This window comes from Aphelocoma coerulescens, chromosome 4, assembly GCF_041296385.1.
Source record: "Aphelocoma coerulescens isolate FSJ_1873_10779 chromosome 4, UR_Acoe_1.0, whole genome shotgun sequence".
NCBI lineage: Eukaryota > Metazoa > Chordata > Aves > Passeriformes > Corvidae > Aphelocoma > Aphelocoma coerulescens.
In genome coordinates this window covers 49,976,949-49,982,813 of record NC_091017.1, presented here as the reverse complement: position 1 = coordinate 49,982,813, position 5,865 = coordinate 49,976,949, and the positions used below count along the sequence as shown (strand labels likewise).

General features: G+C 36.3%; 1 long non-coding RNA gene across 1 annotated transcript; it reads left to right on the top strand.

Moving 5' to 3' along the window:
- The first annotated feature begins 2,320 nt into the window (after positions 1-2,320).
- LOC138109066 (uncharacterized) lies at positions 2,321-5,107 on the top strand. The gene is made up of 3 exons (XR_011150246.1): positions 2,321-2,465; positions 3,100-3,152; positions 5,054-5,107. It is a non-coding gene; the product is annotated as an uncharacterized lncRNA (long non-coding RNA).
- Positions 5,108-5,865: the final 758 nt, after the last annotated feature.

Below are 5,865 nucleotides of genomic sequence, written 5' to 3'. Positions count from 1 at the left end.
AGTGCAATTTTGATGTACTGCTGTGTGTTATCAATTGTTCCAGTGAAATTTCTGTGTGAATCCGCTATTCATAGATAAACTTTCATTATTTGCTACAATAGTGTCTAGTTGCCATGTCTGAGACTAGAATGCTATAAATGCTTCTAATTAAATGAGGAATAGCTTCTGCTCTTGGAAGGTTATCATATAAATAGAATAGATGGAAAAACAGCAGAAGCAAGAAGTATTGTTAAGTACTTATTAAAGATGAACAGCTGAGGCACAGAGTCAGGAAAAGTGTGAATAATATTTTCTGAGGAAGGACTGAAGAAAAGAAACCCCACAGCTGCATGGACTTAAAACAAACTTCTTTTTCATCAAAAATTTAAAAGTATTTATTTTATGTTGAAAAGTATGTTTTGTTCAACACAAAAAAAAAAAAAAATTTTGAGGAAAACCATGGAAAGAAACACTAAATTTAAAGGATGTCTCTCCATTTCTAAGGAATATGTCTTGCTCCTTTCTTAGGAAGAGGTCTTGCTCCTTTCTATGCTTCATCTTAGTTATAGAGTTCTCCTAGAATGAATTTTATCTTTTATCTTAGCTCTGTCTTACCAATCAAGTTCCTAATCACAGTAGCCTGTGGAGTACTCCCTCGCTCTAGTAAGGGAGAATGAAATGAGAAAATTTTCATTTTTTCATGTTGACTTAAATTCTACTTTATATAAATATCTAAGACATAAAAATCTGCTGTATCTGGTCATTATTGGAGTTGTTATCTCTCTTTTTCAATGCATATATAAGTATTCCATGTAAGATGGAATGGCTTCGGTGGAAAGCAGTGAAAGCAATCTACATCAAGATGTTATGCAATACCTTTAAAGGATAAAAAAAGTGTTCAAAGTCCTCCAGAATGAGGGGAGAATTCAGAGAGGTTCTATTAATTTCCAGAAAATTTTGTATTAAATAACTGATGGGGTTTGCATTCTAATGGATTAGAGAATGTAGACTTTACTTTTTCTTATTGCCATAAAAAAGTTTTCAGGGTTGCCAGCACAAGCTATTTTGATGTTTCCAAAAATTTTAAACATTCAACCTCCTCCAAATGAAACTTTTGGTTAAAAGGATTCAAAACCTTTTATGAGAAGTAAGGTAATTTGCTCAAAATAAAACTTCTAGTAGGGACATAAATATAAGTATGAATAGATATGAAGCATGTGTTTCTGTGCTCTAGTCCATATCTCTTGTCCATGATTTCTGAATTGAAGGAAGAAAATATGTGGCAGATAACTAAAAAAAAAATAAATAAAATGGGGCATATCACAAAAAAATTTTGCAATTTCATGAAGCTTCACTTAATTCAGATTCTCACAGATGTCAGATTTCATTTTCATTATCTAATTTTCTGTTCCATTTGGATTTTTCATGTCATATCAAAGAGATCATGTTTGACTCCAGAACCAAAATGCTGCATGACTAAGGAGTAAGAATCCTTTTTATCTTCCAAGTCTTGAATGGCATGAAATTTTGTTTCCAAGGAAACTGTACATTTTACTTTGGTAGAGGCCACACGACAAAGAAAGTGTAAAAGCCATCTTGTAAATTGTCTCTACAGTTGTAAAAGCCATGTATAAAATTCTTTTGTTTAACATTCCCCTCCTTCCTGCCATGAAACAGAGGTGAAGCTCATTTTGTTCTTTCTGTATATATGAACTGGTTGTCTGGTGTCAAAATGTAACAAAACTAGAATTCAAGTATTATTGCTTGAAGTATTATCCATAAAAGATAAAACTAAAACAAGAAAATATTTCTAGAAATCACAGTGAGGCCCATTCTCCTCTATGGTAATAATGAAAATGTAGGATATCTCCAGCCTTGTGATTGGGATTGCATTCTTGCCTTTATAGACCAATTTTTATATGCTGGAAAGAGCCAGTAAGAACCCATACCAATCTACTAAAGTTTAATATTATACTAATTTATATCAGCTGAAAACTTGGTACCTAGGCCATTTTTTGAATATTAATCAAAACAGGGCAACTTTATAACTGTCCTGGGTTGAGGTGTATTCTATTACCATCCTCATGAGCCGTTGAAATCAGGTGGGGCAGTGTTTCCTTGCCTCCTCCCCCCAGACTATCTTGCTGTTAATGGCCCATCATTGTCCTGCTGCATGACTCAGAGATAACTCCCTCCAGACTATCTTCTGTTAACGAGCCTAATCAACACCTGGCCTCATGACTCATTACCCCATTGTGAGATGCTCCAACCAGAGGGAGGAACCAAGCATCCCATCGTGGATATAACTGGGACTCTGAGCATCAAAGGGGGGACTCCACTGGATTTCCAGAGGACAGGAGCTACACAGCCACCGCTGGATTTTCTGAGGAAGAGCAGACCCCTTCTACTACAGGATCACCACTTCAGAGGATTGCAGCCACCATTCCACCAGACTGCTACCACTACCCTGCCTAACAGGGACTCAGGTTGTATCTTGACTCTGTCAGTGTTTTCTTTTACTTTCTTTTCCTTTTCTTTAATTTCCATTAAATTGTTATTCTGACTTGGTGCCTCTCACTGGTTTGTTTTCAAACTAGCACAATAACATATCACTAAATGCCTCTAAAGCCAAATTCCTGAATGTAAAGTAGTATGATGTTTGTATTCTCTGTCATCTCTTACCAATAGTAGACCTTTCTTCTTAGAATATTGTTTTGCTTTCATACAAAACCTCTCATCATTACTTATGCCAGTTGCTTGAACTCCTGTTGACTCTTCCCCAGCTGATTTCTAAAACCAATTAATTTAGCATGATGTTACAGCAGTCATTACAAAATGATGAGTCAGAACTTTCATTTGCAGCGCAGCATGGTGAGATCATACAGTACACTTTTCTCTTATTACTGCTTTTCCTTAACCTTAACCTCCATTGTGTCCTTCAATTTACTAATACCTCAGATTTGGTGAACCAAACTCCTGGATTCTGGAAATTCTCCCTATCTCACAGGAGCAGCAGTGAAGATTTGCACCATTGCTGGAATCGGCTCTAGAATCCCAATCAGATAAGTTTGCTTGTGTTCCTCTAAATTTAAAGTGACCTGTATATCTTTTTTTCTACAGAAAAACTAAAACTACTTCACAAATCATGGTGTTTCTCAAGAGTCAGCCACTGGGTATGAAATTTACATTCTCCTAGTGATTGTTCCAATAGCATCAGCCCTTTATGCCCTCTTCATTCTGTTAACTGCTTGTCGCAGTTGCACGTAAGCTTTATTTCTAGTATTGACATTGACTATCAGTTTGATTAACTCTGAACAGGGAATGACTGTCCATAATGGGATTTAACCCTGTGAACAAGCAGTAACTAATAAGTGAAGGTCTTTCAGAAACTCATGTCCTTACAGCTAAAATCTGCCCTCTAAGGTGCTGACATTCTAGTGACAGATACCAAACCCACTTATCATTCAAGCCAAGAACCTTTATCATTAGTAGCACTGGGAATAAACATTCATCATGTAGGCTTTATTGTCTGCAAGGGCTGCTTTTATGTGCTTAGTTTTAGAGCTCTCTTTAAAACAATTTGCCTTGCATTGCAAAGTGGGAAAAAGCATTACCTTTCCTATTAGATGACAAGAGCTGTATTTTGAAATCTGGCATCTAGACCATACCACTCATAGGTTTCACCCATAAACTTCTAAAAGCAATGGGTACCTGAGACTGAGAGTAGAAGTGACCACAAAGCAAAGAGCAATAGCAATTTGAGTTGTTGGCTTGATTATGTTTGGAATACATATAGTTCCCTGAATACCTTAAGGAAAGATATAAATCTTGGATTTCTGCCCTTCTCACTGGAATACACTCAGACAATTAAACCCATTTTCTTATATAGAGTCTTTTTTTTTCCCTTCTATAGTTTAAATGATTCTTTTTGATGAAGATGAAAGTGCACCTTTACCCCTAAGCAGTCTGATTAAATGATCCAGATTTAAATCCCTATTTCAAAAATTGTTGATTGGGACCATGAGTATCAGTCTCCTATTAGCTGCTGCTTGTCTCTCCTAGGATGGCCCTCCATTTTATGAAATTCCTGAAAAGAAACTTCCCATATGAAATACCATCTTCAATAGATGAAAACACATTTCAAATGGAAATAGTGACCCTAAGTCACTGCTGCTGTCTGTGCTCTACTTGGTCCTGCCAAAAGGTTCCATCATGTGGGACTGTTAATATAACCTTTTTCTATAAAAAGTTTCCAACTCGGTTAAATAAAAGTATAAACAAACAAAGAAAACATAGCTTCAAGGTGTTAAATTTTTTAAATCCTAATTTAAAGGGAACAGCTTTCACCTGATGCTCCATTAAGGTCCTGATGGAACAGCACATAGGGTGCAATATATACATAGGATACAATACATACCCTAAAAAATTGTCATCACATGGCAGACTATTTATTCCAAAAGACTAATTTATTTGGTAATCTCCTTGTTCCTTTCTTGATTAGCTCACTGCATCTCTCAATCTTGGCACTGCAGAAAAAAGACAATGTTTTAAATTGTGTGTGGAAGGGTCTGGCTGACTTCTTGGCTCAGTCAGCAGCACAGGTGGGACCTAATTTCAGGCAATACAGTGGCCTCATATAACACAGAAGCCACAACATAATTTTATGAGAATAAAAATTCCAGTGAGGCACTCCTGTGAGCACTGTTCTTTTCTATAGTTTTAAATGCTTTTTAAAAAAATGTTCCTCCATTCATATTAACTTTATTGACATTTGCTGTAGCTATAAATGAAACAGTTAAAGAGCTGGAGGCACTCTGAAATTACTGTCAGCTGAGAAGAATATGGTAAAGCTTGTGAAACTGTTCCCTTTAATGATTTCAAGACCTAATTCTGAGACAATGAAGTGTATCTTGTCCTATGCAAAGTGGGGGATAATTTCTGTGGAAAATGCTTTCAGAGGAGATCTGTGTCATGATGGGTAGAATATGATTCAATAATTTAGTAATTGTGTGGAGGTAAAATATATGAAAGCAAATGGGAAGAGAAGATAGAAACTGTCATTAATCTTTTGCAGATTTCATTTAAAACAAAAGTCAGATCTTCACCCAAGTGAAAAGTCCATTCTGATGCAGGTAGGAGGAGGTTAGCCAACTTATAGTCATACTATTCCAGAGTGTGCTAAGGACAATTTACTTGACAAAAATGGCTTCAGCAGGTCAGAATTACTCTATTTTATTCTCTGCTACAAATATCTCACTTCAGTTATTCTTAAAGGAGTCAGAGTAGTGTTGTCTCATGTATGTTATTTTAGTATAATGCAACCCACTCCCTGGCCAGGGAGATAGTGTGAGCTGCCACACTTCTTCATTCCCCATCAGGCTGTCTGTATTTGACTGTGGAGAGTGACTCTAAACTCCCTGAATTTTTAGAAGTGTGTTTATAGGCCAGCAAGGCCATAGATCAATGCTGTTAATAAAGAAGCTGCAGTATTGCACACACAGCAGCGTATATAGCTCACAACTTGAGATCACCATAAAAAGAAGATCTCCAATCATGACAAAAAGATCCACCTATAAGGTAAGTCAAAAATATCAAAATGTATGAGACTCCTAATATATTATTTGTCATATGTTAATATTACAGGCCAGTTGGCTTTTGTATTCAGGCCTCTTAAAATTATCTTAGTTGTACTGTAATACTTAACCCTTCTATGTCCTCAAAAAAAATAACCTTTCTGAGAAATTCAATCTCTAGGATTTCATGAGAAAGTTTCCACCTTTCATTTAAGAGGTCAGAAACCAAATGGCACAATGTTTGCAAGCCAGGGGGGAGAAGCATGTGCTAATCTTATCACTTCAGCTTTCTATCTTACTGCTGCAGCAGATA